The 23,905-nt window shown below is 48.2% G+C and overlaps 7 non-coding genes and 5 pseudogenes across 7 annotated transcripts; all 12 read right to left on the reverse strand.

Annotated features, from left to right (window-relative positions):
- Positions 1 to 6,228: 6,228 nt before the first annotated feature.
- Positions 6,229 to 6,383, reverse strand: LOC131738752 (U2 spliceosomal RNA; annotated as a pseudogene).
- Positions 6,384 to 11,419: 5,036 nt separating this feature from the next.
- LOC131738802 (U2 spliceosomal RNA) lies at positions 11,420 to 11,516 on the reverse strand (annotated as a pseudogene).
- A 611-nt stretch (positions 11,517 to 12,127) lies between these two features.
- Positions 12,128 to 12,318, reverse strand: LOC131738273 (U2 spliceosomal RNA). Its single transcript, XR_009329837.1, has one exon. It is a non-coding gene; the product is annotated as a U2 spliceosomal RNA (small nuclear RNA).
- Positions 12,319 to 12,914: 596 nt separating this feature from the next.
- LOC131738494 (U2 spliceosomal RNA) lies at positions 12,915 to 13,126 on the reverse strand (annotated as a pseudogene).
- A 2,202-nt stretch (positions 13,127 to 15,328) lies between these two features.
- Positions 15,329 to 15,519, reverse strand: LOC131738783 (U2 spliceosomal RNA). Its single transcript, XR_009330040.1, has one exon. It is a non-coding gene; the product is annotated as a U2 spliceosomal RNA (small nuclear RNA).
- Positions 15,520 to 16,113: 594 nt separating this feature from the next.
- LOC131738795 (U2 spliceosomal RNA) lies at positions 16,114 to 16,304 on the reverse strand. Its single transcript, XR_009330042.1, has one exon. It is a non-coding gene; the product is annotated as a U2 spliceosomal RNA (small nuclear RNA).
- Positions 16,305 to 16,901: 597 nt separating this feature from the next.
- Positions 16,902 to 17,106, reverse strand: LOC131738506 (U2 spliceosomal RNA; annotated as a pseudogene).
- A 2,258-nt stretch (positions 17,107 to 19,364) lies between these two features.
- Positions 19,365 to 19,555, reverse strand: LOC131738806 (U2 spliceosomal RNA). The gene has a single exon (XR_009330043.1). It is a non-coding gene; the product is annotated as a U2 spliceosomal RNA (small nuclear RNA).
- Positions 19,556 to 20,146: 591 nt separating this feature from the next.
- LOC131739232 (U2 spliceosomal RNA) lies at positions 20,147 to 20,337 on the reverse strand. Its single transcript, XR_009330399.1, has one exon. It is a non-coding gene; the product is annotated as a U2 spliceosomal RNA (small nuclear RNA).
- Positions 20,338 to 20,909: 572 nt separating this feature from the next.
- On the reverse strand, positions 20,910 to 21,100 carry LOC131738244 (U2 spliceosomal RNA). The gene has a single exon (XR_009329808.1). It is a non-coding gene; the product is annotated as a U2 spliceosomal RNA (small nuclear RNA).
- A 583-nt stretch (positions 21,101 to 21,683) lies between these two features.
- LOC131738283 (U2 spliceosomal RNA) lies at positions 21,684 to 21,874 on the reverse strand. Its single transcript, XR_009329847.1, has one exon. It is a non-coding gene; the product is annotated as a U2 spliceosomal RNA (small nuclear RNA).
- Positions 21,875 to 22,472: 598 nt separating this feature from the next.
- Positions 22,473 to 22,627, reverse strand: LOC131738741 (U2 spliceosomal RNA; annotated as a pseudogene).
- Positions 22,628 to 23,905: the final 1,278 nt, after the last annotated feature.

Below are 23,905 nucleotides of genomic sequence, written 5' to 3' on the forward strand. Positions count from 1 at the left end.
TAGCTGTGCTGGTATCGATTCCTCACGCAGGCCCATAGAGCACAGTCTCAGCGGTCATCTTGGCCGTGTCAGCAAACCTGTTTAGGAAGACAGAGACAGAGAGCCAGACACTGCCAGCCACATCACACTCCCAGAAGATATGGGCTGGTGTTTCTCTCTTGCGGCACTTTGCATAGGGGCATGTTTCTACTTGGGCTAGTCCCCTCCTGAACATGAACGCTCGAGTGGGGAGTGCACTGTGGACGGTGTTCCATGCTATATCCTTCTGGACATTACTGAGGCAGCTGTGAGACACATTCTCCCAGATTTTTTGGCTTTGGGTGAGGGAGAAAGTAGCTACTTTTTCAATTTCCTGGGAACCGGCAAGATATTTAGTTACAGCCTTGTATTCCCAGGAGGCCAATTTTGCTTTATCTAAGCCCAATTTATATATAGTGTCCCTTAAGGTTCTATAATACAATGGGGGGTCCCAGGAGTACGGCACGGTGTTATCAATAGTGCAGAGGCCCAAGGCCCTGAGACAGGTGGCAAAATAGAAACGATTCATGTAACATACCTTCCTGTCCAGGGCCTGGATGTTCTTGATAGTTTGCGTGAGCCCCTGCACTCGGGTGAGCTGCACAACGTCCGGGACCCCCTTACCTCCCTTCTTGTCGGCTTTACTCAGGGTGGCTCGCTTTACCCTCTCCATCTTGCTGCCCCAGATAAAGCGGTGGATAATGCGGTCCACCACTTTTTTGGTGGTCCTGTCTGGGGGAAAGATTTTTCCTACATAAGAGAGGATGGGGAACAGTATAGACTTGGTTATTAATACTCTACCCGTCATTGTTAAGGATCTTGTGCTCCATCCGCCAATCTTTTTACGGACCTGGTTAATGGCCGCCGTCCAGCTCTGGGCCCCCGAGCTATTGTTCTCGAAAATGAGGCCCAGAATCTTGATTTTGTCCTTTTTGACAGGGTACATGTCCGACAGTTCCCTATCTACCTGCCAATTTTTAGACACGTAGACTTCGCTCTTGGACTTATTAATCACTGCCCCGGTCGCCGTGCAGTACTTCTCAAGGATATTACTAATCCGAGGTACCGACGATGTGTTGGTGCAAATGAGTGACACATCGTCCATATATGCTGTTGTTTTGACCTGGACCCCGTTGGATCCAGGCAGCTGGAAACCAGTTATATTGGTATCCCTACGAATTGCCTGCAGGAGGGGTTCAATGCACACGACATATAGCAGTGGGGATAGTGGGCAACCCTGTCTGACCCCTGACTGGATAGATATTTTACCAGTCAGGTGCCTGTTCACCAAGACTCGGGTACTAATGTTTGTATATATGGTTTTAACCCACTCCCTAAGTCCAGGAGCGAATTTCATCTGGTCCATCACTTTGTACATATATTCATGGCTTACCCTATCGAACGCCTTCTCCTGGTCAAGGTTGAACAGGCAGAGGGGATGGTTCCGTTCTCTAGAATAAGCCAGAATGTCCCTTGTTAACATTAAAATATCCGTGATGGACCTCCCTGGGACGCCACAAGCCTGGTCGGGGCCAATGACCAAAGGGAGGTGTACTTGTAGCCGGAGCATCAGAGCTTTGGCTAGTATCTTGTAATCCACGCAAAGGAGGCTGATTGGGCGCCAATTCCGTAGATCTTTAACTTCCCCTTTCTTATGAAGGAGAGTAATTACACTCTCCCGCATAGAAGGGCCCAACCGCTTCTCCCTGTAGACCGCTCTGTAGACCTCCGCTAAATGGACTTTTAGCATGTCCCAAAAAAGATGGTAATACTCACCCGGGATGCCATCTGGACCTGGCGTCTTACCAGTGTTCATGGTCTTAACCGCCTGGATGAGCTCCTCCAGCGTGAGTTCTGGGTCCTTCTCCTCCTCCTCCTCGTCCCGCACTGAGTCAGGCTCCAACTGGCTCAGGAACCACTCTATCAGGGTGTCATCTGTAGCTTTGATGTTATATAGGTCCCTATAGAAGTTCTCTACCACTTTTTTCACTCCCTCACTATCCTCTACTATCCTCCCCCTGCTGTCGAGCATGGAGGACATCAAGTGCCGCTTCTCCCTCGTTTTCTGGAAGAAGAAGCGAGTACACTTTTCGTCTTCCTCCATTTTTTGCACTTTTGCATTGTGCATGACCTTTCGTTGTTCCTCCCTACAAAGCACTGAAAGATCTAGCTTGGTCTGGGCTATCTCGTCGCTTACAGGGAACCCCCGAAGCTGAAGCAGGCTCAGATGCTGGAGGGCAGCATTCAGGTGTTTATATTTGGCCCTCCTTTCTTTTGCTTTCCTCTTGCCTGCTGCTATGAAATAACCCTTAGTTCTGATTTTGACCATCTCCCACCACTCTATAGGGGAGTTGAATAGGTCACGCAAAGTGGTCCACTCAACAAGCCTGCTCTTATAGGCTGCAGCTATGGAGGGGTCATCGAGTAAGGAGGTGTTTAATTTCCAAACCCCTGACCCCATCTGGGAGGTCTGAGGGACCTGCAATGTTACCTGCAGGAGCCTATGGTCAGAGAAGAAGACGGCCTGGGTGTCTACTGCCGTCTTCGTAAGGGAGCTGGTATGCAGGACGAGATCTATACGGGAGAAGGAGGTCCCAGATGAGCTCACCCAGGTAAAGGGAGGCACCAGGTCCTTACCTGCATCACACAGGGAGAAATCAGATATTACAGAGGACAAAACTCTACTAGAGCGGTCGTTGCGTGGCCTGCTCCGGTCTACGTCCCTCAGAGCACAATTGAAGTCACCTGACACGATGACGGGTACGTTCCACAGCAGGAGTGGACGCAGCTGTGGAAAAAATTGAACTCTTTCGTTTTGGTTAGTGGGTGCGTAGACATTGACCAGTCTGAGGGGAGTGTTGTTGTATGTCACATCCACGCTCAGAATTCTACCAGGTTCTACCTCCCTGCTGCTGCGGGAGGTAATAAATGGGTTTTTAAACAGGATACCTACTCCGTCGGCTCTGGCTATGTTGGAGCCCGACCAGAAGGAGTCCCCCAGGGTCCAACTCTCCTTCAGGTCCCTATAATCAGGGCTCGACGAAATACCACACTCCTGCAGAAAGATGAGATCTGCTTTCAAGTTAGCTAGATAGTTTAGTACATCAAATCTTTTTTGTGTCTCCCTGATGCTCCTGACATTAACAGACACACATATCAGGGCCATCAGGGTAGCTAACAAGAAAAGGAGTCGCTGCGTCCACCCCATAGCGACTATGATTGGGAGGTCGGGACACTCTTCCTACTCTTAGCTCTACGCTTGCTTCGAGGGGGCTTGGGCTTATTTGCAACTCCCATCACCCCTGAGAAGGTACTCACTGCTGCCTCGTCCAAGAAGGCACCGTCTTTATATGCACAGTACGTGGAGTTGTTGGGGCTATTCAACTCCCCACAAGGTAAGTCTGGTGGAACTTGCTCAGGGCCCCTCGGAACGTGTGGGTCAGCTTTGTCCTGGGGGGGGTTATGACAGACAGCATTCTTTGGCTGTTACCGTCTGTTGAATTGGAGCTGTTAGCAGACTTCTGGCTTACCGCGTCCAGGGGTATTCCCATGTCCTCCAGTGCTGTATCTAGGAGGACCTCTAGGGGGCCCCTGGTTTTGCCCATACAAGGGAGGGGGTCAAGGATGCTTTGAAGGGAGGCCCTTCGCTTGAAGAGGGTCATTGCTACCGAGGTACTGCTGGTCAGGGAAGGTGTTGACCCCGACCTCTCCCTCAGTGCATTAGTGAACACCTCTTCTGCGAGGTGTGCTAGGGTTTGTGCCAACGACTGGGAAGGCTGGCTGGGGATGCCCTGGCTGGCTGCTACCTGCCCACTAGACGGCAGTGTAGCCGTCCCACTCGCCTCCGTCTCTGCCTGCGAGGGCAAGACTGGGGACTTTGTGTGGACATTAGCTGGTTTTGGATCTATGGGGGCCACCTGCAACTTGCTGTCTTTGATCCTGATCTTCTTTCTTTTCCCCCCCTCGTCTCTACCCTTTCTTTTCCCCACCCTCTGCTGGTTCTTCACTCCCTTCCCCTCCTTCTCACTCTCACTTTCACTGTCGCTTTTGCTTTCCTCCCCCACGGACTCAATCATTATGGCGTCATAACGAGAGCCGAGGGGGAGTGCTGGCGCTGAGAGGGCCCTACTCAGGGGGGGGCCGCTGCTGGGTCCGGGCTCCCTCCCTGACTCGTGTTCTGCATCAGAGGAGCTACTGGAGGAGCTAGTGGAGTGGCTGTTGTACTCTCTCTCTGGGCTGGGGGAAGGGGTCCTCGTAAAACGGGACATGTCTCGGGGGCGGGGGGGTGAGGGGGTGCTGGTGATGATGGTGGTGCTGGAGTCTGGGTCTTGGATACTGTTGGTGGTGATGTGGACTGATCTTTGTTACTTGCTCCCTCTTCCTGCTCAGGCCTAGGCTTGTTCATGTTTGCCTTGCTGGCTCTGGCCATGTTGGCATAGGAAGAGGGGCAGTCCTTAAACAGGTGCCCCTTCTTTCCACACAAATTGCACTGCCTCTCTTCTCTGCAGTGGCTGGTCTCGTGGGGGGCGCCGCAGTTCCTGCACTTGACTACAGTACACGCGGCCGCCAGGTGTCCTAATTCCCCACATTTCCTGCAGAGTTTTGGCATCCCATTATAGAATACCAGCCCTCTGTTGGGCCCTAACACTATGGAGTTTGGAATGTGGCGGACGCCTCCAATGCCCGATGGATCAACATTAAGGCGTACCAGCCACTTTCTGGCTCCTGTCCAAACCCCATCTTCATCTGTAATTTTCCTCCCTTCTGATGACACCCTCCCATAGCGGTTAAGCCATGTTGTAATATCATAGTCGCTAACAGCCTCATTGAAAAATTGGACAGTAACAACTTTCATTTCTCTGTCTGTCAGTGCATCCACACAAAATTCTTTGTATGGAGCGAGATATTTATTCTCCCCCCAAAAGGACCACATTTCTTGTAACTTTTGGGGGTTCCTAAAACTGACCTCAAACACTTCCTTAAGCCCTGGCAATTTCACCAAACAATTCAAGTCAGAAGGGGAAAAACCCATACCCCTCTGAAGAATGGTCCGGCTGAACTCCAGTCTCGTCAGTCCTGGTTCCGTTTCATCTTGCTTGTTTCTTGTGAAGCGCACCGCATTGTGCCTCCTGGTTTCCTGGGTTGGCCGGAACGCCAACCTTCAGCTGGCTCCTCCGATTGGGGTGGGAGAAGCCTCTGGACGTCCGGGTTGTCTCTCTCTACGGAAAAGAGACAACGTAAGCAGCAAATCTGGGCAGTTGAAGGAACTATTACTTTAGTCCCTGAGGAGATGGTCGCCTCGCAAGAGGGACCCCCTCCCCAGGTGAACGGTGTCCTTCCCTGGCGGAGTAGGGGGCGCTGCTTGGCACCGAGACCACGTAGGAAGAATCGTGGCTGTGACGCCTCCTCGGGGTCCGGGGCCGCCCTCTGCTCCTCCCAGATGGCGCCCTCTGCTGGGCGCCTGCTGCTCTCTCGGTCTGGATCTCGATTACAATCAAGGGCTGGGGATGAGGTCGTCTAGGTCATCAAAGGGTCCTCAAAGGTCGTCTGGATGGTAGGTCCTCCTTCTCTCTAACTCCAGGAACGTCTGGAAAAGCCGGAACCGCCTGAAAAAGAAAAAAACGGGAACCGCCTGAAAAAGAAAAAACTGCTCTCAACAGTCAACAAAATCTTGAAAGACCCTCGGCCTGGATTGGGCAAGCCAAAACCAGACTGAGCATTAGTCTTCCAAAAAGTTGCCGAGCTGAAGAAAGCCAGTCAAAAATAAAAAAAATTCTGTTCCTCCTCACCCGAACAAACCTCTCACAGACCCTCGGAGGGAGCGGGCAATGCCACTACCCTCTAAGCCTTAGTCTTAGAAAGATTTATTCGAACTGTAGAGAAGCCAGAGTATATGGCTGGCTAAGAAGGACCTGGCATAGGGACATGTTCCACCACACTTGTCTGGTTAGCTGCATGCTCCCAGGAAACAACCTGCTGCTGTCTACATCATCACCACATGTGAATAAAAGAAAGAAAGACAGCAAGAAAGAAAGAGAGAAAGAAAGAGAGAAAGAGAGAAAGAAAGAGAGAAAGAAAGAAAGAGAGAAAGATAAAAAAAGAAGTAAAACGGCGGGAAAACTTGCATCAACACTGGCACTCTCCCTCCAGCAGGGGTAGACAAAATGCTCACAGGAGAGATCCAGATCTGACTTTGACCAACGTTAGAGAAAGGTGTGCACCATTCCCGGAGGTACTGCAATACCGGGCCGATGCGTGGAGTGGACGGAGCAAGCCCCTGTTCCATCTCCCGATTCCAAAAATCAATTTAATATATGGTCCCCTGATAGGGGACGTATCAGATATTAATACTCTTTTATTGAGATTTTACATTTTTTACATTTACACCCATTCGTTTTTTTCATTCATTTTACATTTCTTTTAAAGATGACATTCATGCATACAGACATACATTTTGTTTTAAAAGCATTTAAAATACATTTAAAAACACCAAGACAATTGTGCTTTGTACATGGTTAAAACAGACACAGATTAAAATCAACATGAAAAAAACCTGTGCTGTTTTAAAAGTGACTGGAAAAAAAGAACCATCTATAAAAAACCAGTGCTTGTGAGGGCCGGGGAGTGCTCTCTAAAAGGTTCAAAAGTGAACATAAAACTAGATCTAAAACAGGGACAGGGGAAAAGGGACAGTGTATAAAACAGTGAGTTAAAATTCTAAAATTTTAAAACACTTAAAATGTAACTTTTAATAGTTTACATTAAAAATCTTAAAGATACATAAAACAAAACAAAACAAAATCAAATAAAACATTCAACGTAAATCAAATAAAAGTCCATAAAACTGAAACAAAAGACTACATAAAACCAGGGCACCGTTGAAAAACGGTCATGCCAGCTAAAAAGGGCGGAATGCTGGCATGACAAAATAAATAAAAGGCTTAGCGGTGCCCCGTAGTCCCGCTCCTAGGAGCTAGCGGTTCCAGTTTTTTCCTTTATTCCATCTTCACGTCCTGAAGTCCGGCGATCATCCACTCCGCGCAGGCCTTGTCCTTCCCGAGGGTCCGGATGTCCAGAATTACAAAGTCCTTGATAAGAGTTTGTGCCCTTCTGGTCGTGGTGATAGTGTCTAGCTCCTGCTTGTGATAGACACAGACGTTACGGCCTTCCCACAGGATCTGCTTGACAACATTGATGACACGCCAAACGCACTTAGCTGTGCTGGTAGTGATTCCTCCCGCAGGCCCATAGAGCACAGTCTCAGCGGTCATCTTGGCCGTGTCAGCAAACCTGTTTAGGAAGACAGAGACAGAGAGCCAGACACTGCCAGCCACATCACATTCCCAGAAGATATGGGCTGGTGTTTCTCTCTTGCGGCACTTTGCATAGGGGCATGTTTCTACTTGGGCTAGTCCCCTCCTGAACATGAACGCTCGAGTGGGGAGTGCACTGTGGACGGTGTTCCATGCTATATCCTTCTGGACATTACTGAGGCAGCTGTGAGACACATTCTCCCAGATTTTTTGGCTTTGGGTGAGGGAGAAAGTAGCTACTTTTTCAATTTCCTGGGAACCGGCAAGATATTTAGTTACAGCCTTGTATTCCCAGGAGGCCAATTTTGCTTTATCTAAGCCCAATTTATATATAGTGTCCCTTAAGGTTCTATAATACAATGGGGGGTCCCAGGAGTACGGCACGGTGTTATCAATAGTGCAGAGGCCCAAGGCCCTGAGACAGGTGGCAAAATAGAAACGATTCATGTAACATACCTTCCTGTCCAGGGCCTGGATGTTCTTGATAGTTTGCGTGAGCCCCTGCACTCGGGTGAGCTGCACAACGTCCGGGACCCCCTTACCTCCCTTCTTGTCGGCTTTACTCAGGGTGGCTCGTTTTACCCTCTCCATCTTGCTGCCCCAGATAAAGCGGTGGATAATGCGGTCCACCACTTTTTTGGTGGTCCTGTCTGGGGGAAAGATTTTTCCTACATAAGAGAGGATGGGGAACAGTATAGACTTGGTTATTAATACTCTACCCGTCATTGTTAAGGATCTTGTGCTCCATCCGCCAATCTTTTTACGGACCTGGTTAATGGCCGCCGTCCAGCTCTGGGCCCCCGAGCTATTGTTCTCGAAAATGAGGCCCAGAATCTTGATTTTGTCCTTTTTGACAGGGTACATGTCCGACAGTTCCCTATCTACCTGCCAATTTTTAGACACGTAGACTTCGCTCTTGGACTTATTAATCACTGCCCTGGTCGCCGTGCAGTACTTCCCAAGGATATTACTAATCCGAGGTACCGACGATGTGTTGGTGCAAATGAGTGACACATCGTCCATATATGCTGTTGTTTTGACCTGGACCCCGTTGGATCCAGGCAGCTGGAAACCAGTTATATTGGTATCCCTACTAATTGCCTGCAGGAGGGGTTCAATGCACACGACATATAGCAGTGGGGATAGTGGGCAACCCTGTCTGACCCCTGACTGGATAGATATTTTACCAGTCAGGTGCCTGTTCACCAAGACTCGGGTACTAATGTTTGTATAGATGGTTTTAACCCACCCCCTAAGTCCAGGAGCGAATTTCATCTGGTCCATCACTTTGTACATATATTCATGGCTTACCCTATCGAACGCCTTCTCCTGGTCAAGGTTGAACAGGCAGAGGGGATGGTTCCGTTCTCTAGAATAAGCCAGAATGTCCCTTGTTAACATTAAAATATCCGTGATGGACCTCCCTGGGACGCCACAAGCCTGGTCGGGGCCAATGACCAAAGGGAGGTGTACTTGTAGCCGGAGCATCAGAGCTTTGGCTAGTATCTTGTAATCCACGCAAAGGAGGCTGATTGGGCGCCAATTCCGTAGATCTTTAACTTCCCCTTTCTTATGAAGGAGAGTAATTACACTCTCCCGCATAGAAGGGCCCAACCGCTTCTCCCTGTAGACCGCTCTGTAGACCTCCGCTAAATGGACTTTTAGCGTGTCCCAAAAAAGATGGTAATACTCACCCGGGATGCCATCTGGACCTGGCGTCTTACCGGTGTTCATGGTCTTAACCGCCTGGGTGAGCTCCTCCAGCGTGAGTTCTGGGTCCTTCTCCTCCTCCTCGTCGTCCTGCACTGAGTCAGGCTCCAACTGGCTCAGGAGCCACTCTATCAGGGTGTCATCTGTAGCTTTGATGTTATACAGGTCCCTATAGAAGTTCTCTACCACTTTTTTCACTCCCTCACTATCCTCTACTATCCTCCCCCTGCTGTCGAGCATGGAGGACATCAAGTGCCGCTTCTCCCTCGTTTTCTGGAAGAAGAAGCGAGTACACTTTTCGTCTTCCTCCATTTTTTGCACTTTTGCATTGTGCATGACCTTTCGTTGTTCCTCCCTACAAAGCACTGAAAGATCTAGCTTGGTCTGGGCTATCTCGTCGCTTACAGGGAACCCCCGAAGCTGAAGCAGGCTCAGACGCTGGAGGGCAGCATTCAGGTATTTATATTTGGCCCTCCTTTCTTTTGCTTTCCTCTTGCCTGCTGCTATGAAATAACCCTTAGCTCTGATTTTGACCATCTCCCACCACTCTATAGGGGAGTTGAATAGGTCACGCAAAGTGGTCCACTCAACAAGCCTGCTCTTATAGGCTGCAGCTATGGAGGGGTCATCGAGTAAGGAGGTGTTTAATTTCCAGACCCCTGACCCCATCTGGGAGGTCTGAGGGACCTGCAATGTTACCTGCAGGAGCCTATGGTCAGAGAAGAAGACGGCCTGGGTGTCTACTGCCGTCTTCGTAAGGGAGCTGGTATGCAGGACGAGATCTATACGGGAGAAGGAGGTCCCAGATGAGCTCACCCAGGTAAAGGGAGGCACCAGGTCCTTACCTGCATCACACAGGGAGAAATCAGATATTATGGAGGACAAAACTCTACTAGAGCGGTCGTTGCGTGGCCTGCTCCGGTCTACGTCCCTCAGAGCACAATTGAAGTCACCTGACACGATGACGGGTACGTTCCCCAGCAGGAGTGGACGCAGCTGTGGAAAAAATTGAACTCTTTCGTTTTGGTTAGTGGGTGCGTAGACATTGACCAGTCTGAGGGGAGTGTTGTTGTATGTCACATCCACGCTCAGAATTCTACCAGGTTCTACCTCCCTGCTGCTGCGGGAGGTAATAAATGGGTTTTTAAACAGGATACCTACTCCGTCGGCTCTGGCTATGTTGGAGCCCGACCAGAAGGAGTCCCCCAGGGTCCAACTCTCCTTCAGGTCCCTATAATCAGGGCTCGACGAAATACCACACTCCTGCAGAAAGATGAGATCTGCTTTCAAGTTAGCTAGATAGTTTAGTACATCAAATCTTTTTTGTGTCTCCCTGATGCTCCTGACATTAACAGACACACATATCAGGGCCATCAGGGTAGCTAACAAGAAAAGGAGTCGCTGCGTCCACCCCATAGCGACTATGATTGGGAGGTCGGGACACTCTTCCTACTCTTAGCTCTACGCTTGCTTCGAGGGGGCTTGGGCTTATTTGCAACTCCCATCACCCCTGAGAAGGTACTCACTGCTGCCTCGTCCAAGAAGGCACCGTCTTTATATGCACAGTACGTGGAGTTGTTGGGGCTATTCAACTCCCCACAAGGTAAGTCTGGTGGAACTTGCTCAGGGCCCCTCGGAACGTGTGGGTCAGCTTTGTCCTGGGGGGGGTTATGACAGACAGCATTCTTTGGCTGTTACCGTCTGTTGAGTTGGAGCTGTTAGCAGACTTCTGGCTTACCGCGTCCAGGGGTATTCCCATGTCCTCCAGTGCTGTATCTAGGAGGACCTCTAGGGGGCCCCTGGTTTTGCCCATACAAGGGAGGGGGTCAAGGATGCTTTGAAGGGAGGCCCTTCGCTTGAAGAGGGTCATTGCTACCGAGGTACTGCTGGTCAGGGAAGGTGTTGACCCCGACCTCTCCCTCGGTGCATTAGTGAACACCTCTTCTGCGAGGTGTGCTAGGGTTTGTGCCAACGACTGGGAAGGCTGGCTGGGGATGCCCTGGCTGGCTGCTACCTGCCCACTAGGCGGCAGTGTAGCCGTCCCACTCGCCTCCGTCTCTGCCTGCGAGGGCAAGACTGGGGACTTTGTGTGGACATTAGCTGGTTTTGGATTTATGGGGGCCACCTGCAACTTGCTGTCTTTGATCCTGATCTTCTTTCTTTTCCCCCCCTCGTCTCTACCCTTTCTTTTCCCCACCCTCTGCTGGTTCTTCACTCCCTTCCCCTCCTTCTCACTCTCACTTTCACTGTCGCTTTTGCTTTCCTCCCCCACGGACTCAATCCTTATGGCGTCATAACGAGAGCTGAGGGGGAGTGCTGGCGCTGAGAGGGCCCTACTCAGGGGGGGGCCGCTGCTGGGTCCGGGCTCCCTCCCTGCCTCGTGTTCTGCATCAGAGGAGCTACTGGAGGAGCTAGATATTAAACTGATAAGAACAGATACTACACTTGATCTTAGCCAAAAGGCCGAGAAGCGATGGCGACTTGGCCCTTGCCCGGGGCCCCCCAGCCCGGACGGCACAGGGGGATTCAAAGGTGGGTGCAAAATTTCAAGCACAAGCAGACCCCCAAAAAACGGGCTGCTGCTTCCAGAGGGGAAATGTGCAATTTAAGCAGGAGAAAACAAAACAAAGCAAAAACACACACATAACACCAAAAACAAAACATAAACTGGCGGAGTGCGTCTTACAAATAGTCATGCCAAGCTGCTATGCTGTGCAAGGTGCCTTGGGTAACTACAACTGTGCCTCGCTGGCTGGCTGGCTAAGAAGGACCTGGCATAGGGACATGTTCCACCACACTTGTCTGGTTAGCTGCATGCTCCCAGGAAACAACCTGCTGCTGTCTACATCATCACCACATGTGAATAAAAGAAAGAAAGACAGCAAGAAAGAAAGAGAGAAAGAAAGAGAGAAAGAGAGAAAGAAAGAGAGAAAGAAAGAAAGAGAGAAAGAAAGAAAGAGAGAAAGAAAAAAAAAAGAAGTAAAACGGCGGGAAAACTTGCATCAACACTGGCACTCTCCCTCCAGCAGGGGTAGACAAAATGCTCACAGGAGAGATCCAGATCTGACTTTGACCAACGTTAGAGAAAGGTGTGCACCGTTCCCGGAGGTACTGCAATACCGGGCCGATGCGTGGAGTGGACGGAGCAAGCCCCTGTTCCATCTCCCGATTCCAAAAATCAATTTAATATATGGTCCCCTGATAGGGGACGTATCAGATATTAAACTGATAAGAACAGATACTACACTTGATCTTAGCTAAAAGGCCGAGAAGCGATGGCGACTTGGCCCTTGCCCGGGGCCCCCCAGCCCGGACGGCACAGGGGGATTCAAAGGTGGGTGCAAAATTCCAAGCACAAGCAGACCCCCAAAAAACGGGCTGCTGCTTCCAGAGGGGAAATGTGCAATTTAAGCAGGAGGAAACAAAACAAAGCAAAAACACACACATAACACCAAAAACAAAACATAAACTGGCGGAGTGCGTCTTACAAATAGTCATGCCAAGCTGCTATGCTGTGCAAGGTGCCTTGGGTAACTACAACTGTGCCTCGCTGGCTGGCTGGCTTGCTAAGAAGGTCCTGGCATAGGGACATGTTCCACCACACTTGTCTGGTTAGCTGCATGCTCCCAGGAAACAACCTGCTGCTGTCTACATCATCACCACATGTGAATAAAAGAAAGAAAGACAGCAAGAAAGAAAGAGAGAAAGAAAGAGAGAAAGAGAGAAAGAAAGAGAGAAAGAAAGAAAGAGAAAGAAAAAAAAAGAAGTAAAACGGCGGGAAAACTTGCATCAACACTGGCACTCTCCCTCCAGCAGGGGTAGACAAAATGCTAACAGGAGAGATCCAGATCTGACTTTGACCAACGTTAGAGAAAGGTGTGCACCGTTCCCAGAGGTACTGCAATACCGGGCCGATGCGTGGAGTGGACGGAGCAAGCCCCTGTTCCATCTCCCGATTCCAAAAATCAATTTAATATATGGTCCCCTGATAGGGGACGTATCAGATATTAAACTGATAAGAACAGATTTTTTTTTTTTTTTTTTTTTTTTTTTTTATAAATTTTAATCAAATACTCAAAAAAAATACATCAATTTCTCACAAATAATACATCAAAATCAAATACTCAAAAACACGTCAATTTCTCAAAAACAATACTCAAAAAAACCTCAATTTCTCAAAAACGATAGATCAAAATCATCATCATATTCAACTCAAACTCGAACTAAAGCTTTTTCTCATTTTCCAACTCAATCCTTTTTTTGGCTTTCTTTAAAGCCTCTTCCGCCTTCCACCGTGCATGCAACAATACTCTTTGTCTCTCCTCCTCATATCTTCTCCACTCTTGTTCAGAAATCCTGCCCTTCCTCATCCTCTCCTTCCACGCCAACAACTCCGCAAACTCCTTAGCACAAAACATCTTCATTATATATTCTTCTGAAGACATTCCTTCCTCCCTTCCACTGTCCATGGTTTCTGACTCTCCTTTCTTTTTTCTTTTCTCCTCCTCTTCCTCCACACTCTTTGCCCAACTTGAGCTTGCTGTTGCCCCTTCCTCATCCACTTTCCTCTTTCTCTGAACACCCTCCACCCCCTCCATGGAATCATCCACGGAGGAGCCGGAACCTTCCGAGGACTTCTGTTGGCTGTTCTGCATACTGCTGCCTCTCTTTTTCTCCGCCTCCCTGTTCGGCTCTCCTCCCCTTTCTTTTGTCCCTTCTGAACCAGAGTTTCCCGCCATTCCGCCCCCTTCTTTGGAAGCTCCACCCCCAACACTTTCTCCTTTATTCTTCTCATTGTCCTTTTCCTCTGGTTTTTCCCCTTTCTCTGTCTTCTTTTGCTTTGCTTCTTCTTTTTCCTTTCCTCCGTGTCCCGCCGCCTGAGCATAACTCCTCGCACTCTCAGGGCAATCTCTGTAGACATGCTCCTTGGAGCCACAGAGATTGCATATAGTCCCACTGGGGCAATCCCTGGATACATGGCCTATTTGGCTACAGTTCTTACAAACTACCTCCTCACAATCTGCTGCAAGATGACCTCCTCTGTTACATTTGTAACACACCTTTGGCTGTCCTCTGTAAAACACAGTCCCCCTCACCGATCCAATCATCAGGTCAGGTCGGATGTGAATCATCCTCCCCTCCCTGACGTGCAGTTTAGCCATATATTTCCACACTCCATTCCAAATCCTCTCACTGTCCATCATTTTAACAGGTAACTCACTCTTAAGTTCCAGGCTCCTCTTCAACCTCGTAGAGATGTCCTCCACCGGCAGAAAAGGGCAGGCCATTGAAACAAAAACTGTTCTCCAGTCCATAAGAAACATAGGCTCAATGTTAAAAACACTGGCCGGCAGCTTCTCCTTGTTGTCCTCAAAGGTCTTCACTGCCTTCCAACAATCCTCTTCTTTATTCAAGGTCAGGTCGAAACTCCCTTTTGCAACACTGTCCTTCAAACACAATACATCTTCAGCCTTCAGTTTAAATAGACCAAACACGATCTCCAAAACAAATTTCCGTCTCCCCCACAGCCCTGTCAGATTCTTCAACTGGAGCCTCAGGGTGTTCCTTGCTCTTGGACCTTCTTCTTCCATCTCGTCAGTAATATTCCTTCCAGCTCACGCTTTCCAGATCGATTACCTTCGCCTTCTCAAAGACACTTGATCGGAGCCAAGAGGCCGAGAAGCGATGGCGACTTGGCCCTTGCCCGGGGCCCCCCAGCCCGGACGGCACAGGGGGATTCAAAGGTGGGTGCAAAATTTCAAGCACAAGCAGACCCCCCAAAAAAATGGGCTGCTGCTTCCAGAGGGGAAATGTGCAATTTAAGCAGGAGAAAACAAAACAAAGCAAAAACACACACATAACACCAAAAACAAAACATAAACTGGCGGAGTGCGTCTTACAAATAGTCATGCCAAGCTGCTATGCTGTGCAAGGTGCCTTGGGTAACTACAACTGTGCCTCGCTGGCTGGCTGGCTTGCTAAGAAGGTCCTGGCATAGGGACATGTTCCACCACACTTGTCTGGTTAGCTGCATGCTCCCAGGAAACAACCTGCTGCTGTCTACATCATCACCACATGTGAATAAAAGAAAGAAAGACAGCAAGAAAGAAAGAGAGAAAGAAAGAGAGAAAGAGAGAAAGAAAGAGAGAAAGAAAGAAAGAGAGAAAGAAAAAAAAAGAAGTAAAACGGCGGGAAAACTTGCATCAACACTGGCACTCTCCCTCCAGCAGGGGTAGACAAAATGCTCACAGGAGAGATCCAGATCTGACTTTGACCAACGTTAGAGAAAGGTGTGCACCGTTCCCGGAGGTACTGCAATACCGGGCCGATGCGTGGAGTGGACGGAGCAAGCCCCTGTTCCATCTCCCGATTCCAAAAATCAATTTAATATATGGTCCCCTGATAGGGGACGTATCAGATATTAAACTGATAAGAACAGATACTACACTTGATCTTAGCCAAAAGGCCGAGAAGCGATGGCGACTTGGCCCTTGCCCGGGGCCCCCCAGCCCGGACGGCACAGGGGGATTCAAAGGTGGGTGCAAAATTCCAAGCACAAGCAGACCCCCAAAAAACAGGCTGCTGCTTCCAGAGGGGAAATGTGCAATTTAAGCAGGAGGAAACAAAACAAAGCAATAACACACACATAACACCAAAAACAAAACATAAACTGGCAGAGTGCGTCTTACAAATAGTCATGCCAAGCTGCTATGCTGTGCAAGGTGCCTTGGGTAACTACAACTGTGCCTCGCTGGCTGGCTGGCTTGCTAAGATGGTCCTGGCATAGGGACATGTTCCACCACACTTGTCTGGTTAGCTGCATGCTCCCAGGAAACAACCTGCTGCTGTCTACATCATCACCACATGTGAATAAAAGAAAGAAAGACAGCAAGAAAGAGAGAAAGAAAGAGAGAAAGAGAGAAAGAAAGAGAGAAAGAAAGAAAGAGAGAAAGAAAAAAAAAGAAGTAAAACGGCGGGAAAACTTGCATCAACACTGGCACTCTCCCTCCAGCAGGGGTAGACAAAATGCTCACAGGAGAGATCCAGATCTGACTTTGACCAACGTTAGAGAAAGGTGTGCACCGTTCCCGGAGGTACTGCAATACCGGGCCGATGCGTGGAGTGGACGGAGCAAGCCCCTGTTCCATCTCCCGATTCCAAAAATCAATTTAATATATGGTCCCCTGATAGGGGACGTATCAGATATTAAACTGATAAGAACAGATACTACACTTGATCTTAGCCAAAAGGCCGAGAAGCGATGGCGACTTGGCCCTTGCCCGGGGCACCCCAGCCCGGACGGCACAGGGGGATTCAAAGGTGGGTGCAAAATTCCAAGCACAAGCAGACCCCCAAAAAACGGGCTGCTGCTTCCAGAGGGGAAATGTGCAATTTAAGCAGGAGAAAACAAAACAAAGCAAAAACACACACATAACACCAAAAACAAAACATAAACTGGCGGAGTGCGTCTTACAAATAGTCATGCCAAGCTGCTATGCTGTGCAAGGTGCCTTGGGTAACTACAACTGTGCCTCGCTGGCTGGCTGGCTTGCTAAGAAGGTCCTGGCATAGGGACATGTTCCACCACACTTGTCTGGTTAGCTGCATGCTCCCAGGAAACAACCTGCTGCTGTCTACATCATCACCACATGTGAATAAAAGAAAGAAAGACAGCAAGAAAGAAAGAGAGAAAGAAAGAGAGAAAGAGAGAAAGAAAGAGAGAAAGAAAGAAAGAGAGAAAGAAAAAAAAGATTTAAAACGGCGGGAAAACTTGCATCAACACTGGCACTCTCCCTCCAGCAGGGGTAGACAAAATGCTCACAGGAGAGATCCAGATCTGACTTTGACCAACGTTAGAGAAAGGTGTGCACCGTTCCCGGAGGTACTGCAATACCGGGCCGATGCGTGGAGTGGACGGAGCAAGCCCCTGTTCCATCTCCCGATTCCAAAAATCAATTTAATATATGGTCCCCTGATAGGGGACGTATCAGATATTAAACTGATAAGAACATATTTTTTTTTTTTTTTTTTTTTTTTTTATTAATCAAATACTCAAAAAATACATTACTTTCTTAAATTAATACGACAAAATTATGTTCATCTCTAATCAAAAACACATCAATTTCTCAAAAAAATACATCTAAATTATCATCAATTCCATCTCAAACTATTACTTAAAGTCCTTCTTTTTCTCACTTTCTCTCTTCTTTTGTCTTTCTTTTAAAGCCTCGTTCGCCTTCCGTCGTGCACACAACAATATCCTTTGTTTCGCCTCCTCATATCTTCTCCACTCTTCTTCAAGAATCCTTCCCTTCCTCATCCTCTCCTTCCACCCCGAAAGCTCTGCAAAATGCTTAGCGCAAAACGTCCTCATCAAATTCTCTTCTTCCTCCACACTCATTGTCTGACTTGAGCTACCTCCCTCAACCCCACTTAACACAGACTCTGAAACCCAACTTGAACCGGCCGGACCTGCGCTTGCACTCTCCTCCTTTTCAATTCCAGCTCGGTCTTTCCGCTTCTTCATCTCCTCTTCTTTTTTCCCCAAAGACCGTCTTTCCTCCCCTCCACTGTTTGTATTTCCTATTACTCCTTTCTTTTTCCTTTTCTCCTCCTCTTCCTCCACACTATTTGCCCAACTTGAGCTTGCTGTTGCCCCTTCCTCATCCACTTTCCTCTTTCTCTGGATACTCTCCACCCCCTCCATGGAATCATCCACGGAGGAGCCGGAACCTTCCGAGGACTTCTGTTGGCTGTTCAGCATACTTCTGTCACTCTTTTCCTCCGCCTCCCTGTTCGGCTCTCCTCCCCTTTCCTTTGTCTCCTCTTTTCCCGCCGTTCCGCCTTCCCAAGATGAGGCCACTCCCCCAGCCAACTTTTCTTTCTGTGCTTCATCTTTCTTTGCAAACACCTTCTTTCTTCCTGAAGCTGCTTCCGCATAGCTTCTTGCTCTCTTGGAACAATCCCTATACAAATGGTCTTCTTCACCACACAAATTGCAACGCTTCTTTTCAGGGCAATCCTTGCTGAAATGTCCCACGCCATTGCAGTTCCTGCAGACCAAAGCATTGCATTCTGCTGCCTTATGATCCATATTGCTACATTTGTAGCACACCTCCGGCTGGCCGGCGTACCTCACAATTCCCTTGTTCGGTCCCACAAAGATAACAGGTTTTAAAAACAATTCTTCTCCCCTTGCTCTTATCTTCTTAAATCTTCCATAAACCTTTCTCCATTTATTCCATACTCCATCAGAGTCACAGGTTTTCACTAACTCACCCTTCAGGATGAGTCGTTCCTCCAGTACACGCTTGATATCATCCATGGGAACCTGAGCACTGTTCATCTTCACAAAAAAGATCCTCCATTCCAGCAGAAAAATCGGCTCAAACTCAAACTTCTCCTTCAGCTCTGTTACTGCCTCCTCATACACCACCTTCTTCTCCCAACACAAATCTTCCGTCCTCAGGGTCAGATCAAACATACCCTTCTTCTGGTGGTCCTCCAAGCACAGGATCTCTTCCAAACTCAGTCCCAGCAACCCGAACATCACCTCATGAACGAACTTCTTCCGAGTCCACTGCTCCTCCGGATTCTTCAACAGAAACCGGAGAGTATTTGTAGCCGACTTGTACTCCATGCTCTCTCTCTGATAGCTGGTTGTACTCCCACTGCTACAATCGCCTTCCCGAACTCACTTGATCGGAGCCAAGAGGCCGAGAAGCGATGGCGACTTGGCCCTTGCCCGGGGCCCCCCAGCCCGGACGGCACAGGGGGATTCAAAGGTGGGTGCAAAATTCCAAGCACAAGCAGACCCCCAAAAAACGGGCTGCTGCTTCCAGAGGGGAAATGTGCAATTTAAGCAGGAGAAAACAAAACAAAGCAAAAACACACACATAACACCAAAAACAAAACATAAACTGGCGGAGTGCGTCTTACAAATAGTCATGCCAAGCTGCAATGCTGTGCAAGGTGCCTTGGGTAACTACAACTGTGCCTCGCTGGCTGGCTGGCTTGCTAAGAAGGTCCTGGCATAGGGACATGTTCCACCACACTTGTCTGGTTAGCTGCATGCTCCCAGGAAACAACCTGCTGCTGTCTACATCATCACCACATGTGAATAAAAGAAAGAAAGACAGCAAGAAAGAGAGAAAGAAAGAGAGAAAGAGAGAAAGAAAGAGAGAAAGAAAGAAAGAGAGAAAGAAAAAAAAAAGAAGTAAAACGGCGGGAAAACTTGCATCAACACTGGCACTCTCCCTCCAGCAGGGGTAGACAAAATGCTCACAGGAGAGATCCAGATCTGACTTTGACCAACGTTAGAGAAAGGTGTGCACCGTTCCCGGAGGTACTGCAATACCGGGCCGATGCGTGGAGTGGACGGAGCAAGCCCCTGTTCCATCTCCCGATTCCAAAAATCAATTTAATATATGGTCCCCTGATAGGGGACGTATCAGATATTAAACTGATAAGAACAGATACTACACTTGATCTTAGCCAAAAGGCCGAGAAGCGATGGCGACTTGGCCCTTGCCCGGGGCACCCCAGCCCGGACGGCACAGGGGGATTCAAAGGTGGGTGCAAAATTCCAAGCACAAGCAGACCCCCAAAAAACGGGCTGCTGCTTCCAGAGGGGAAATGTGCAATTTAAGCAGGAGAAAACAAAACAAAGCAAAAACACACACATAACACCAAAAACAAAACATAAACTGGCGGAGTGCGTCTTACAAATAGTCATGCCAAGCTGCTATGCTGTGCAAGGTGCCTTGGGTAACTACAACTGTGCCTCGCTGGCTGGCTGGCTTGCTAAGAAGGTCCTGGCATAGGGACATGTTCCACCACACTTGTCTGGTTAGCTGCATGCTCCCAGGAAACAACCTGCTGCTGTCTACATCATCACCACATGTGAATAAAAGAAAGAAAGACAGCAAGAAAGAAAGAGAGAAAGAAAGAGAGAAAGAAAGAAAGAGAGAAAGAAAGAAAGAGAGAAAAAAAAAAGAAGTAAAACGGCGGGAAAACTTGCATCAACACTGGCACTCTCCCTCCAGCAGGGGTAGACAAAATGCTCACAGGAGAGATCCAGATCTGACTTTGACCAACGTTAGAGAAAGTTGTGCACCGTTCCCGGAGGTACTGCAATACCGGGCCGATGCGTGGAGTGGACGGAGCAAGCCCCTGTTCCATCTCCCGATTCCAAAAATCAATTTAATATATGGTCCCCTGATAGGGGACGTATCAGATATTAAACTGATAAGAACAGATACTACACTTGATCTTAGCCAAAAGGCCGAGAAGCGATGGCGACTTGGCCCTTGCCCGGGGCCCCCCAGCCCGGACGGCACAGGGGGATTCAAAGGTGGGTGCAAAATTTCAAGCACACGCAGACCCCAAAAAAACGGGCTGCTGCTTCCAGAGGGGAAATGTGCAATTTAAGCAGGAGAAAACAAAACAAAGCAAAAACACACACATAACACCAAAAACAAAACATAAACTGGCGGAGTGCGTCTTACAAATAGTCATGCCAAGCTGCTATGCTGTGCAAGGTGCCTTGGGTAACTACAACTGTGCCTCGCTGGCTGGCTGGCTTGCTAAGAAGGTCCTGGCATAGGGACATGTTCCACCACACTTGTCTGGTTAGCTGCATGCTCCCAGGAAACAACCTGCTGCTGTCTACATCATCACCACATGTGAATAAAAGAAAGAAAGATAGCAAGAAAGAAAGAGAGAAAGAAAGAGAGAAAGAGAGAAAGAAAGAGAGAAAGAAGTAAAACGGCGGGAAAACTTTCATCAACACTGGCACTCTCCCTCCAGCAGGGGTAGACAAAATGCTCACAGGAGAGATCCAGATCTGACTTTGACCAACGTTAGAGAAAGGTGTGCACCGTTCCCGGAGGTACTGCAATACCGGGCCGATGCTTGGAGTGGACGGAGCAAGCCCCTGTTCCATCTCCCGATTCCAAAAATCAATTTAATATATGGTCCCCTGATAGGGGACGTATCAGATATTAAACTGATAAGAACAGGTACTACACTTGATCTTAGCCAAAAGGCCGAGAAGCGATGGCGACTTGGCCCTTGCCCGGGGCCCCCCAGCCCGGACGGCACAGGGGGATTCAAAGGTGGGTGCAAAATTTCAAGCACAAGCAGACCCCAAAAAAACGGGCTGCTGCTTCCAGAGGGGAAATGTGCAATTTAAGCAGGAGAAAACAAAACAAAGCAAAAACACACACATAACACCAAAAACAAAACATAAACTGGCGGAGTGCGTCTTACAAATAGTCATGCCAAGCTGCTATGCTGTGCAAGGTGCCTTGGGTAACTACAACTGTGCCTCGCTGGCTGGCTGGCTTGCTAAGAAGGTCCTGGCATAGGGACATGTTCCACCACACTTGTCTGGTTAGCTGCATGCTCCCAGGAAACAACCTGCTGCTGTCTACATCATCACCACATGTGAATAAAAGAAAGAAAGACAGCAAGAAAGAAAGAGAGAAAGAGAGAAAGAAAGAGAGAAAGAAAGAGAGAAAGAAAAAAAAAAGAAGTAAAACGGCGGGCAAACTTGCATCAACACTGGCACTCTCCCTCCAGCAGGGGTAGACAAAATGCTCACAGGAGAGATCCAGATCTGACTTTGACCAACGTTAGAGAAAGGTGTGCACCATTCCCGGAGGTACTGCAATACCGGGCCGATGCGTGGAGTGGACGGAGCAAGCCCCTGTTCCATCTCCCGATTCCAAAAATCAATTTAATATATGGTCCCCTGATAGGGGACGTATCAGATATAAAACTGATAAGAACAGATACTACACTTGATCTTAGCCAAAAGGCCGAGAAGCGATGGCGACTTGGCCCTTGCCCGGGGCCCCCCAGCCCGGACGGCACAGGGGGATTCAAAGGTGGGTGCAAAATTCCAAGCACAAGCAGACCCCCAAAAAACGGGCTGCTGCTTCCAGAGGGGAAATGTGCAATTTAAGCAGGAGGAAACAAAACAAAGCAAAAACACACACATAACACCAAAAACAAAACATAAACTGGCGGAGTGCGTCTTACAAATAGTCATGCCAAGCTGCTATGCTGTGCAAGGTGCCTTGGGTAACTACAACTGTGCCTCGCTGGCTGGCTGGCTTGCTAAGAAGGTCCTGGCATAGGGACATGTTCCACCAAACTTGTCTGGTTAGCTGCATGCTCCCAGGAAACAACCTGCTGCTGTCTACATCATCACCACATGTGAATAAAAGAAAGAAAGACAGCAAGAAAGAAAGAGAGAAAGAAAGAGAGAAAGAGAGAAAGAAAGAGAGAAAGAAAGAAAGAGAGAAAGAAAAAAAAAGAAGTAAAACGGCGGGAAAACTTGCATCAACACTGGCACTCTCCCTCCAGCAGGGGTAGACAAAATGCTCACAGGAGAGATCCAGATCTGACTTTGACCAACGTTAGAGAAAGGTGTGCACCGTTCCCGGAGGTACTGCAATACCGGGCCGATGCATGGAGTGGACGGAGCAAGCCCCTGTTCCATCTCCCTATTCCAAAAATCAATTTAATATATGGTCCCCTGATAGGGGACGTATCAGATATTAATACTCTTTTATTGAGATTTTACATTTTTTACATTTACACCCATTCGTTTTTTCATTCATTTTACATTTCTTTTAAAGATGACATTCATGCATACAGACATACATTTTGTTTTAAAAGCATTTAAAACACATTTAAAAACACCAAGACAATTGTGCTTTGTACATGGTTAAAACAGACACAGATTAAAATCAACATGAAAGAAACCTGTGCTGTTTTAAAAGTGACTGGAAAAAAAGAACCATCTATAAAAAACCAGTGCTTGTGAGGGCCGGGGAGTGCTCTCTAAAAGGTTCAAAAGTGAACATAAAACTAGATCTAAAACAGGGACAGGGGAAAAGGGACAGTGTATAAAACAGTGAGTTAAAATTCTAAAATTTTAAAACACTTAAAATGTAACTTTTAATAGTTTACATTAAAAATCTTAAAGATACATAAAACAAAACAAAACAAAATCAAATAAAACATTCAACGTAAATCAAATAAAAGTCCATAAAACTGAAACAAAAGACTACATAAAACCAGGGCACCGTTGAAAAACGGTCATGCCAGCTAAAAAGGGCGGAATGCTGGCATGACAAAATAAATAAAAGGCTTAGCGGTGCCCCGTAGTCCCGCTCCTAGGAGCTAGCGGTTCCAGTTTTTTCCTTTATTCTATCTTCACGTCCTGAAGTCCGGCGATCCTCCACTCCGCGCAGGCCTTGTCCTTCCCGAGGGTCCGGATGTCCAGAATTACAAAGTCCTTGATAAGAGTTTGTGCCCTTCTGGTCGTGGTGATAGTGTCTAGCTCCTGCTTGTGATAGACACAGACGTTACGGCCTTCCCACAGGATCTGCTTGACAACATTGATGACACGCCAAACGCACTTAGCTGTGCTGGTAGTGATTCCTCCCGCAGGCCCATAGAGCACAGTCTCAGCGGTCATCTTGGCCGTGTCAGCAAACCTGTTTAGGAAGACAGAGACAGAGAGCCAGACACTGCCAGCCACATCACACTCCCAGAAGATATGGGCTGGTGTTTCTCTCTTGCGGCACTTTGCATAGGGGCATGTTTCTACTTGGGCTAGTCCCCTCCTGAACATGAACGCTCGAGTGGGGAGTGCACTGTGGACGGTGTTCCATGCTATATCCTTCTGGACATTACTGAGGCAGCTGTGAGACACATTCTCCCAGATTTTTTGGCTTTGGGTGAGGGAGAAAGTAGCTACTTTTTCAATTTCCTGGGAACCGGCAAGATATTTAGTTACAGCCTTGTATTCCCAGGAGGCCAATTTTGCTTTATCTAAGCCCAATTTATAT

This window comes from Acipenser ruthenus, chromosome 10 (assembly GCF_902713425.1).
Source record: "Acipenser ruthenus chromosome 10, fAciRut3.2 maternal haplotype, whole genome shotgun sequence".
In the NCBI taxonomy this organism is placed as follows: Eukaryota; Metazoa; Chordata; class Actinopteri; order Acipenseriformes; family Acipenseridae; genus Acipenser; species Acipenser ruthenus.